Here is a 13,653-nt window from a genome sequence, read left to right as displayed (position 1 = left end):
GGCTTCAGTAGTTGCAGCACGCAGGCTCAGTAGTTGTGGCTCACAGGCTCTAGAGCACAGGCTCAGTAGTTGTGGCGCATGGGCTTAGTTGCTCCGCTGCATGTGGGATCTTCCCGGACCAGGGCTCGAACCCATGTCCCCTGCATTGGCAGGCAGATTCTCAACCACTGTGCCACCAGGGAAGCCCCAAATAACCTTTAAAAAGTATGGATTACTTTCACTATGAGAAAACCAATAAACATTATTAAAAACAAAAGCAACGAAAACAAAGAGTTCCTCTCTTAGGTTTTGTAGCAATTGTTAATCAATGCCAGACATGAGCCACTAGCTAAACCTCTATTCTTAGTGAGAATATTTTGGGTGCTCGACTAGGGACAATCAACTCTCTTTAAAAAAATCTTCAATTCTGAATGGGCACTTGTGAGTTATTTAGGGTCTAGATGAAATTATACATGTCCAGTTTGTTCTGGAGGGATGGATTATGTTTTTCCCCATCAGCAAGAGGTACTCTAAGAGATCTCAAAACATTGTTGAGAAAAATGGGATTTTAAATATACCTGGAGCCTCAATGTTTTCTCATAATGCTGTGAGATAGTCAATTTCTATTACAGCTTAGTAAGCAGTCATCTTTTTTTTTTTTTTTTTTTTTTTTTTGGTACGCCGGCCTCTCACTCTTGTGGCCTCTCCCGTTGCGGTGCACAGGCTCCGGACGCGCAGGCTCAGCGGCCATGGCTCACTGGCCCAGCCACTCCGCGGCATGTGGGATCTTCCCGGACCGGGGCATGAACCCGTGTCACCTGCATCGGCAGGCGGACTCTCAACCACTGCACCACCAGGGAAGCCCAGCAGTTATCTTCATTTGTGCATTCAATAAGTATTATTGAACACCTATGTGTCAGGCTTCATGGTAGGGGATCAGGCAAGACAGACAAAAACATATAAGACCCAGTCTCTGCTCTCAAGAAGCCCTGGTATCTCCAGGGAATCCATTGCTTAAGTAGTCATGATGCTATAATGTGGCAGGTGAAATGCCCGTGAGAACTGAGGGGTTGGAGAAGTGTGGCATCCAACTCAGCTTGAAAAGGACAGAGAAGGGCTTCCCTGGTGGCGCAGTGCTTGAGAGTCCGCCTGCCGATGCAGGAGACGCGGGTTCGTGCCCCGTTTCGGGAAGATCCCACATGCCGCGGAGCGGCTGGGCCCGTGAGCCATGGCCACTGAGCCTGCGCGTCCGGAGCCTGTGCTCCGCAAATGGGGGAGGCCACGACAGTGAGAGGCCCGCATAACGCAAGAAAAAAAAAAAAAAAAAGAAAAGGACAGAGAAGACTTACTGGAGGAGGTGACAGCTAGGCTCAGACTGAAAGAATAACAGGAGCTGGCCAGGAGTAATGGCATGGGGAGTGGACTGCAGGCAGAGGGACAGCATGAGAAGAGGTAAGGAACTGCTCCTGGCTGCCTGTTTTTCCTGGAATGCTGAGAAACACGACTGGGGTGGTCACTGGTGGGATCACAGCGGGTCAGGGGGCCATGTCTTTTCTTTGGTCTGTTCAGTTCAAATGAGTTCATAAAAAAAGACCAGCCCAGCAATGCCACTTAGAGCTCACAGTTTCGACTATGTGAAGAAAATGTGCTTTGTTAGGAATAGTGATAATTAAGGTTACTGCAAACAGTAATAACCACCAGGGTAGCACGAGGCAATTCTTGAGTGCGTTGCATCCTTGGTGTGTTTAAGTGGGCTGAGGCCTCTGCTCTCTGTTTGGACTACCAGGTTTGTTGTATTATAATTTGGCTAAGAACAGAAAAATTCAGGTTCATGAGGTATTTTGCTTCAAAAGATGTAAAATATATAAGGAGTTAAGGAGTTAATTACAAGACTTACAGGAGTTGAATTTTTAACTATAGAAATCTTGACTCAAGTTATACTTAGATTTTTTTTTTTTTTTTTGCCACACTGCGTGGCATGTGGGGTCTTAGTTCCCCAACCAGGGATCGAACCTGTGCCCCCTGCAGTGGAAGTGCAGAGTCCTAAACACTGGACCGCCAGAGAAGTCCCACATTCCTAGATATTTGAAGATTATTTTTTAAATTAGAATCTAAGTTTCAACCTATTTAAATTTTCTTAATTATTTTAAAAATACATCTAAGTAAAGACTGATAACTAAGTAAATTATATAAGAGTAATATTAGCTGTGGAACTATCAACTCAGTAAGCTATCTGGATCTTTGTTTTCTCACTTCTAAAAAGTATATAATTCCTGGGTGACAACAAGACCATTGGAAGAAGCAAATGGAATTCATTCATTCATTTATTGAGGATTTCATATGTGCTGAAAATACACTTATAAACATGACTGTAGTTCAAACTGGCAAAACTGTTATTTATTTCTTCCCGTTGAGTTTCTTTTGCCACTGTTTGGACCACAAAACTTAGAACTGTAAATAGATGGTAGCCACACTTATACAGCTATCAAAGAAATAGCAAAGTGGGTGTCCACTAGAGGCACATTGGACATAAAATTCTGATATGTTGACATAAAATTCCAATTCTAAATATTTAGAGTTAATTATCTCTTTATCAAAAATTTTACCAAGTTAAAAGGTGAATAATGCAATGAACTGCCTTTAGTCTGTTTTTTTCTTTCCCTTTCCTGTTTTCTATCAGTCAATCAATCAATCATTCAATTAGGGAGTAAACACTGAACACCTATTATACACCCAGAATGATGCCATCAGGTTTTCCCCTTTAGGCTTTCCTTCTACTTCTGAACATCTGGCTCTGTTTTTTCTGACTGACGACAAGCTTTAGAAAAACTGGAGAGCTTTACAGTTGAGTTGAGATACACAAGAGTTCTGTGGTTATCTACATGTATATTACATTATATATTCTATGTTACATATATAGAGATTTGTACCTATGTTTATAATTATATCTATTAGGATCCACAGTACTTTTTTTTCCCTACTTAAAGAACTCAGCTTTTATCCTTTGGTTCATATGCTATCGTCCTGTAAGTGCATTGTTATTTTCTCACGGTAATTCCAAATTCTTTTACTAAACATGGAGTTACCCTATGAAATGGAGAGCACACTGACTCTGGAGTCCAAATTCAAGGATTCAGATGTGATCCCCATTCTGTTATCTACTAGTTGAGAGACTTTACAAAGTAGAATTAATCCCTCTCTCCTCTGTGCTATCTCTGCTTCCTACAAGCTTTGCTATTAGGCCTACATGCTGTACTAGCATATTTGTCTATGCGTCTGCCCTTCTAGATTTTGAAGTCCTCAGGAGCAGACACTGTGTCTTATTCAGTGGAGCTGAATCTACTATAGCTTCCAGACCTTGACTATGTAGACTTAAATCTGATTCCTGCCACTTAGTGACCATCTGACTTTGGGCAAGTTGTTTGCTATCTTCATGCCTCAGTTTCCTCCTCTGTAAAAAGGAGATAATAATAGTGCCTACCTCACCCTGCTGTTATGAGGATTAACTAAGTCCCTATTTCTAGAACATTTAGAAGAGTATCTGACACATCTTAAACATGTAAGTATTTGTTAGATGTGTATACTTAAGGAATTGTCACTAACTTCAAAATCTAGTATGGTACCTACTGAATAAGTCTGTTGAAAAGTAGATAAAGGCATGTAAGTATTCTAGAACTCAGTTTTCTCATTAAAACTGGGTCTAATAAGAACCATTATGACTGTGAGGATAAAATGAGATAATGGATATTTAAGCATTCTAAACATAAAAAGTATTTTTATGGCTGTTTGATTATAAGGGTAATGCAACATTAGCAAACTTGCTCATAGAATTAAATTGGTTTCAACACCTTTTGCTTTGGAAGTGTATTGTCACTGTTTATTTGACTATTATTTCATCTGTTAAACTATTGATTAGCGCTGTTGAAAAGCTAGGAAATGGCAGGTTTTGACCCTGACCCATGGAATCTCAGAGAACAACCTCGTAATAAGACATGGTTTGCAAGCCGTGTTTGTTTAACATTAACCAGTCAACCTGTGAAGCTGAACGGCACCATGGTACATATTTACCCCTGAACCTGCTCTCAGAGCCAGTGTTTAAACATGCAAACATGCTGGTAGATTTTGGAAGGTTTGATTTGGCTTTGCTTTGGATTTTTTTTCTTTTTTTCTGTGAGATTGGCAAAACACGAAGACCCCCAAACGTACCAAGACGCATGTTCCAGATGCTCCAGTAAATGGTCTACCTTTTGCTTACATTCTGGGATTTGAGATGGCTGGCATTTTCATACTAATTCTCAAATTGTCCGGCCACATAGTTTTGGTCTAATCAGAATCAGTTGATTCAACAGTAAGACCTTTTTAGTCATTATGAATCAGTGTCTGGATAAGCTGGCAACGTGACTGGATGACTGGCTCTCTTTGAGGCACCTTCTTGATCAAACAGGACCCACAGCTTCCATCTTTGCAACTCTTAAACACAGGGAAGTCTTACAAGCAAGTGCATATGATACTTCTCATTCATTTGAGGTTAACCTAGATAAGACTGGTTAGATTTTGAGTTGAAGTCTAGAAGACTGTTGTGTCCAATTTTTTAGTACATTCAGGCCAATTTCCTTAGAAATTTAGAAATGAGGAAACACATATGCAGGTGTTTTCAAACAGAAAGCTTTATAGAAATGAAAAACAACATTATGTAAAAATCTTTAGAGTTCTTATCAAATATTCTTATGCTCTTTGGGAAACAGGCCATTTTTTTCCTAGGTGCTGTGGGTAGAAACGGGAATAAACATAATACTGGTAGAAGTTGGTGATGTCCACTCTGATATTTTACTTTCTTTCCATCTCCTCCTCTTTCAAACAGTCTTCCAGTTGCTGACTTACGGAGCTGTTCCCACATGAGTGTAAATATACTGACAACAGTCTCTGTCTTTATCCTAAACAGAATAATGCTTAAGTATATTTATTACATCAATATGGATGTCTTGAGGCTTAATACTTATCCAGACTACTAAGACTCATGGTCTCAACAACCCTGTTTAATTTTTGTAACGTAAATTTAGCTGTTGTTTTTAAATCAGTCCCACTATTTGGTGGTAGGATAACAATAAATAATCTGTTGCATTATTCATTGTCCAAGTGCAGTCACGTAGACTGGTTTTCCTGGGGCAATCATTAAGAAAGCAAGATTTTTGCCTGTCCCATGTCCAATTATGAAAAGTATCAACAGGAGCAAGCACTATGATATGAAATAGAAAAAATGAGGCTGCAGTGAGCTGTTGAAAAATCCCCTAAGCATTTTACTCAGTGTTTTCTGGTCATGTTTTAGTCACAAGAAATATTATTTAAATATTTCTTTAATATCCAGTATAGTTAGTTTTTTATTGCACTATAATATAAGGATTTAGAAATATGTGGCAAAGAGATGAAACACAATTTTAGACGTCTTCTCACTCCAGCTAGAGTGAAAACTGCGAGATTCTGTTTATTCTTTTTTTCCTAGGATTTCAGCAAATAAAAGTATTCAGTTTCTATTTGCATTATCACCAAGTTTAGATCTACCCATGAGGAATGTTTAGGTGTATGTACACGTTCATTTTCAATGTGTAGAAACAGATGCGGTCACATGGCCTCCTAGAGCATGAGTTTCCACCAAAAATGTTTAAGAAACAATTTTCTTTCAAAGTTTTGCATTATCTCATCTAATCATACTTAGTTTTCTATGCTGTGACCACTGAAATTATTTGAGAATAATTGACACAAGATGTATATGAGACAGTATGCCTATACTGAGTAGATTTGGTGAGGGAGGGGACGAAATAACTTTTCAAAGATTCTAAAGGGTTAGAAAGCACCTATCTTGCACTCTATATATAGCTCTATGAATCAAATGGAGATGACCTTTGTTTTATATCTTGAGAAGACTGATAAATTAAGACTTTTTATTTTTTATTCTATTACTTTTTCCTTCCTTCCGTCCTTCCTTCTTTCCTTCCTTTTTTATTTTTGCACAGAACACAGTAACTTACTAAAGAAGGCATGTGTATTTTTTATTTACTTTTCTGCAAGTGGGATCATACATGTACAGAGCTTAGAACAGGGCTTGGGATATAGTAATAGAGATACAGATATAGAAATATTAATAGTTGTTGTTGGTTGTATATTTTTAAATCGGTGAACCACATAAAATAGCCTAGGAACTTAATGTTTTTACGAGAACCTTCTTAAACAGTAGATTATTTTTGATTCAGAAGAACAGTTATCATATATTAACTAAACTCCAATTTACACACTCCATTCCGTATTCTTGGCTGAAAACCAGGTGGCAAATTGAGTTCCTAAACCTACTGGCAAACATTCCAGGAATGGTTCCCAAACTTTCATTATCTGCAATATTCACAGATCCCCAGGAGACATAGCTTCTTTTCGTGGGCTTCTTAAAATAGTCAGCCTCTTAAGCATTAGCATTCATTGCCTCGTGTTAACTTGCTTTGGAGTTAACATTTCACATGTAGGAAATCCTGAAGACATATATATTTATAACAGAAATGCTGACATGACCTTGATGTTTCCAGCTACCCTGGCCTGCTGTGGTGTCTGTTTACTCTGGTCTGGTATTTATTAAGATATACAAACTTGCCATAGCAACCATTGCAAAACAAAGCCTATATGTGTTTCTAAGATCAGGAGAACTATTTTTTTTTTTTTTTTTTTTTGCGGTAAGTGGGCTTCTCACTGTTGTGGCCTCTCCCGTTGCGGAGCACAGGCTCCGGACGCGCAGGCCCAGCGGCCATGGCTCACGGGCCCAGCCGCTCTGCGGCATGTGGGATCTTCCCGGACCGGGGCATGAACCTGTGTCCCCTGCATCGGCTGGCGGACTCTCAAACACTGCGCCACCAGGGAAGCCCAGGGAGAACTATTTTTAAAGAAACATACAAAACTATGTTAGTTGTCCAGGTCCAGATTAGATATTCTGCAAAATGGAAATGTGTATAGTAATAACATTTTCATATGGGACCATAAGAATATTTCCAAAGATTATACTTAGACTGTTTCTAAGTATTATTGCTACTGTTATTATTATTATTTACAAAAGAAATCTGAAAGGTGTGGGGTATTTGGATGTATGACAGTGACTCTGGCAAAGAAGACACAACCACAGCAATGTAAGAATTTGGGTTAATAACTACCATTTTATAAAAAACATGATTTGTAAATATAACGCCTTATTTTTATTTTGCTCGATACTTGTTTGAAGTGTATTTTGTTAAAAGCAAAACTTGTAGAACCTGAAAAAAAACACTCTATATCTTTCTAAAGAACACGTATAAAACATTTCTTCTATCTTTATGGTGAGAAAATGATTTGTGCTTTATTGTCAGGTGGGCAGGTGACTGGGCCTTCTTTCGGCTTCAATATTTGATATATTTGGTTGCTCAAATTCCATGAAATTTGAAGCCCAAAGCACTTGACTATTTCCATACTTTCCGTAATTCAGAAGTGGGCTGTCTTCATCTAATTTTCTCACTTAATTTTGATGCAGAATAAAGGAGCAAAAAAAATGTATTCTTATGGGCTATTGATTTGTTTTTCTAATTTTTTTGCAAAACAGAATATTTACAAGTCTAGAAACTCCAGACTTTATACACATAATTACAAAGGGTACAAATTGGCTTTTTTTTCAATTCTGATCAAAATTTTTAAAAAGTGACAGTGTAGGAAGTAATAATTCAGAGGGATTGGGGGATCTGGGTATAGAATAACCTCTCACCAGTTGAAAGGATCAAATTCCTGAAAAGTCCATGATAGGAGAATTCCAGGTTGAGTAATTAAATAGCTTAAGAGAAGATATGGTTTCTGGGGTTGGGGCCAATCCTGAGTGAATCTGTAAAATATTTTTACACTCATAAAAGTAAAAATATCACCATTGATATTAATACATATTTTAAATTGATGATAATAAATACAATTAAATTTCAACTTCTCACCTTTTGCTCACTAAAATGTTTCTAGAGTCTTAAATTTTGCTGTTGCATAGCAGATTATAATTAAAAATTAACTATTATTAAATAAATTAATTAAATGTAGTACTAATGAAGTAATAGAAATGTATTATTAATGGAAGCTAAATGTCCTTTGAAAAGTATTTTCTAGTATATATAGCTAATGTAAGCATAAGGTGTTAATTCTCTTATCTTGTCAATAGTTAAACAGAATAAAGAGAAATCAAACTAAAGTTAAAAGCTAATAGGTTTTTGTAAAGTTTTGTTTTTGACTTTCACCTTGGAAAATGAAACCTGGGTGTTCATCTGGCATAACAGCAGAGAAAGCTTGTAAGTATGACTGTCAAAATCCATCCCAGCATATTTTCTTATGGGATAGTCAAATGGTTTGGGCTATTCCTCTCCAGGGAGTCTTTTGTCAGCTATTGGTAGACCACAGGGGTGTGTCAATGGCTTCTGCATCCTAGAGTCTTAAAAAAGGCAGCTTAGACAAATCACAAAACCTATGAAGCACCTTTGCAGGAGTCACATTTTCAATCACTCCAACCCATTTCCCCATTCTATTTATATATTATTTAATGCTGAGTATTTTGACCTTAAAACTGACTTGTTTTTAGGCAAACCAGACTTGCAAAATGAGAAAAGCAAGTATATCGTTCCTTAGACATGATTTTTTGATTGTCCTGGGCAAAAATATTACAATAAAGGTTCCCAAAGTGAAATGTTTCATTATGTAACTTCGCTTATGTAGTATATTTCATTTTTATTTCTTATTAGGGAAAATTTCAAATTTATACAAATGTAGATGGAATAATATAGTCAAACCTCACATGTGCATTATCAAGCTTCAACATTTATCAACCACGGCCAATCTCATTACCTCCAAATCACCACTCCCCTCCTCTATTATCTTAAAGCAAATCCCAAATATGTAATTTCCTAGTAAATATATCTTTGCATATCAGTAATAGAAAAGTACATTTTAAAAAAGTAGTCATGTGGTACAGTTTAAAAATCTAAACAACCCCTACTGTTTACTGGTGAGGTCTTGCAAACTTAGAGAAAGTTGAGTAAGCACTGGGGTTAGTAGACCGGTCCACATTTTGAAACCAAACTGAAAGGGCACTCTAGGTTGGCCAGATTCTATCATGAAGAAATGTTAGGTAAATTACGGATACTGACAGGAAGGATATTTGTGCAAAACTGGGCAAAATGTAGGCTGGAGGATCCTCAAGGAAGCAGGCAAAGAAATGACAACAAGGTGCGATTTTTCTTTAAAACAGAAGCAATTTCATGAGGGTTAGATTGAAGAGGGCAGAAAATTGTAGAGTTTGACATTTTTAAGGTTGTATAAATCAACAAAATTGAGAATATTGGAAATTCTATAGGACAGAAGATTGGGTTTCATCATCAAATAAATTGCAAGAGGAAAGAAAAGAAGAGATGAAGGGTGGTTGAACCTATGTATTCAAACAGATTTAGGGGACTACCCTGGTGGCACAGTGGTTAAGAATCCACATGCCAATGCAGGGGATCGGGTTCGAGTGGAAATTCTATAGGACAGAAGATTGGGTTTCATCATCAAATAAATTGCAAGAGGAAAGAAAAGAAGAGATGAAGGGTGGTTGAACCTATGTATTCAAACAGATTTAGGGGACTACCCTGGTGGCACAGTGGTTAAGAATCCACATGCCAATGCAGGGGATACGGGTTCGAGCCCTGGTCCGGGAAGATCCCACATGCCGCAGAGCAACTAAGCCTGTGCGCCGCAACTACCGAGCCCTCGTGCCACAACTCCTGAAGCCCGTGTGCATAGAGCCCGTGCTCCGCAACAAGAGAAGCCACCGCAATGAGAAGCCTGCGCACCACAATGAAGACTAGTCCCCGCTCGCAACAACTAGAGAAAGCCCGCGTGCAGCAACAAAGACCCAACACGGCCAAAAATAAATAAATAAGTAAATTTATGAAAAAAATAAATGAAGGCAATATAAGAAAAAAAACAGATTTAGGAGACACATCGACCAATGAGCGTGTGAACCTGTTTCAATTCTGATTCAGACAAACTAAGGGTAAAACGAAAAAGAGGAGAGAATCAGATATTTGAACACTGCCTGGATATTTGATAATATTAAGGAAATGTTGGTTTACTTAAGTTGTGATGGTATTTTAGTTATTTTTAAAGACATCTTTTTGAGATACATCCTGAATCATGTATGGATCAAACTGTATGATGACTGGGATTGCTTAGAAATAATCTAGTAATGATTATGGTAGGGGCAGTAGGAAGGAAAGACTTGGGTACAGATGAAATGCAACAGACAAGTATTAATAATTGTCGAAGTTGAATGAAGATGGAGTTACATTATACCATTCTCTACTTTGAAATATGTTAGAAATTTTCCATTTTAAAGATGGTTAAATTTCCTAGTTCAGAACTACTACATGTATTTTCCTTGATAGTTCTCCCCAAAGTTTGAAAGCAGAGGAAGATACTATAAATTTCTTCAACCAACCAGAAATTTCTATTAACTGGCACTTTTGAGTTTTGCCGTTACCCATGAAGTTCACAATGGTGAGCCTAAAGGTACATAGAAAGATTAAATTATATTTGATAAAATTGTGATTTGATAATGGATCTTGCTGTGTTCTAATTCCTTGAAAATTGCCAATCCATGGCAGGTATAATTTCCTCTTAACCAGAACACTCCATTCCCCAATCATTTAACAGAATTTTTCTATATCCTTAGTTAGACAAATGACACTTTTAAGCAAATTTCCCTCCCCTGTGCCTGTGAAATTTATATATATATCCATGTGCATATATGCACCTCACCTAATTTTGAGGACACCTTTGGAGGGGGTTGTTATTCTGAAACACTTGCACACAAATCACTTAACAAAGAGTAATTATTTAAGGCGTGGCCCCAGGAACAGGAAAAAGTCAGAATCTGTATGGGTCTGCCCCCCTCATCCCAAACCCAATCTACCTTGCTATTTATTTAAAGTATGGCTGTTCTGTTTGTAATTGCATGCTATGGTCTAAACACATCCTTTTTAGGTCTGTAATTCAAAACAGAAAAGGGGTTTGTTTAGACATCATTGTAACCAATAAAAGTGCTAATGGTTATGTCCTTGATTTGACTGAAGCCATGCTTCAGTAAAACATCAACCTATTTGTAGGGAGGTATTAGAAAATCTAGTAATCTGGTATTATGTAGCTCAAACAACCAGTTAATTCATCAAAACTTTCACTTTTCTAAGACTACAGGTTGTATTTGTAAATAGCTTCAAGGATAGATGATTCATCATGAGACTATTTTAATTACTCTTTGAATCTAGCATTTGTTCCCTTCTTTACAGAAATTCATCCATCACTTGATTATCTCTAACCAAAAATAAAATCTGTGCCAAGCCACACATGTTTCTATTAGATCTAAGAAGGGAAGAATCATTGTTTCCATCTGTTTGTGTCCAGTCTCAGTGGGTGGGCAGTTGGAGACTCTCTCTTCCTGGTTGACAGGCATAGAGGGACTCTGTTCCTTCTTATGATATCAATTAGGGTTGAAAGATACTGAGAGGCCTAAACAATCAAGTTTTGTGGTCATCATCCTCCACTCACACCATTATCCTGTTAATTCTGTAAAGTCTGAAATCTCTTTTTTTTTAATCTCTTATTTTTTTAAGTTCTCATTAGTAATAATCAGATTCATTACAGCCCTGCATTGTGCCAGGCACTTCACATGTATCAGATCAGTAATATCCCAAACTTTGGGGTATGTATTATTATCTCCCCATTTTCCAAGTGAGGCAACTTATGCTCAAAAAGATTGAGTAATTTATCCAAAGACCAAAGCTGGTGAAGGACTGGCTGAGCAGGACTCACAACCCCAAGTCTAGAGCCCAGTTCCATGGCCTTCGAGTACCTACTCTGTGTTGGACACTATTCCTAATAGGATCCCCATCTTTAAGTCGTGGAACTGAACTGGAGGGTTCAGCATGAGAGTTGGGGCGAATAGAGCAGGTGTCATGGAGGAAAAATGGTGAGGCTTCTGAGAGAGGAGGGGGGTTCCAGGCAGGAGAAATGGGATCAGAAGTTTGGGCCCAGAAATATCAAAACAACTAGAGCCTACTTTAGCTCAAACGGAATGTTTGTGTACAGTCTGGCTGAGGTTGACCTTGACCGCCAGGTTAAGGAGTTTGAACTTTCTGGAATTCTGGTATAAAATGTAATGTAAGGCATTGGATTTGGTTTCATTCTTCAAAGTATGAATACTGCTATAGTGTTACAAAATTGTTCGAAAGTGATTGTACAGCTAATGCTTGATTTCTGTCTACATTGATACAATACATGAGGTATTTCTATTTTATTTATCTTTCAGAAAAGCTCTATTTCTTCTCTTTATAGAAAAAGTTCAGAAAACAAACACACCTTCCCATCACACCTTAAAAAACAACTCCTGCAATGTTGAGACCCATAGTCTATGTATGTGCTTATATTTTATGTCACTGCTCCCCTATGCCAATGACTGTCATCATTAGTCATATAAGTAAATAGCATAAGAGAGGTAAACAAAACTCAATGGGCCTTTTGTTTAGTCTCCCCATTTACAGTAAAGCGTTGGCTCCTTCAAGATTACAGGGCTGAGTTATCTGCCCCACCACATGCTGTGGGACCATGTGGTCCAAGCACAGGAGATAGGACCCAGAAGAACAGCCTGTAAATCAACACAGGGCATCTAACATTTACACAAAATAAAATAAATCACAAAGACAGCATGATTATATTCCATTTTGAAAGATTCAGAAAAGTAGATTTGCCTGTCAAAGGAGTTGTAAATTATTTTACCTATGACGATCCTCTCTGTGTTTTAGGCTTTGGAACCAGCATCCCGTATCTACTCTCCATCCTTGGGCAGTGTTTCAGATAAGGAATATTTTTCTGGCAACAGAAATCATTAACATGGAGACTTAAGGCAATGCCTTCAGTTAAACTTGGGTCTAGTCAGTGTTCCAGACTGATAGTTTGTGTTATTTTGTGAATTGTTATGTCTCAGAAATTCCAAAATGTGAAATTCTAAAAACTTAAAGGAGTATGTGCACTTTCAGATAGTAGTGGATATTTTGTTTTCTCCTCTGCTTGGGGGTACGGTGGTGTTGCAGGGTAGAGAGCTCTCTAATAGGAGCTGGCTGACAGAGGGGCCAAGCCTATCTCTTCTCCATTACTATTCAGAAGTGATTCATTTCCCTTAGCCAGTTACAGCCACTAGTGTCCAGTTTCCCCATGCTTGTGGACATTCGGGTGAAGGATAACATCCTCTTTTAAAATCTGGCTTAAGTCATCTCTAGGAGATGCTCCTCCCATCGGCAGGTGGGACAAAAGGCCAGAGTAGGGTAACACTGATTGTCTCTGGACCCTTGATAGTTGCCCTGGGGCTAAAGATGCTGTTTTGACTCTTGGTGACCCCTATCAAACTGAAGGGCCATTTGCTGGCATTTCCAGCCATGAGTCTGTCCCTGAGTTATCAGCTATGTGGCAGGGAATTTCCTACTGCAGAGGTTTTGTTTTTGTTAGTTTCAAGAAATCTGAGTTGTCTGAACTAAAGGTAAAATCACAGAATACATTATTATATGTGTGTGGAAATTTTAACAGGTGCTAGATTTTTTTTTTTTTTTT

Source organism: Lipotes vexillifer, unplaced genomic scaffold, assembly GCF_000442215.2.
Source record: "Lipotes vexillifer unplaced genomic scaffold, Lipotes_vexillifer_v1.1 scaffold349, whole genome shotgun sequence".
Lineage (NCBI taxonomy): Eukaryota > Metazoa > Chordata > Mammalia > Artiodactyla > Lipotidae > Lipotes > Lipotes vexillifer.
The sequence above is the reverse complement of the archived record's forward strand: the minus strand, read 5'-3'. Positions refer to the sequence as shown.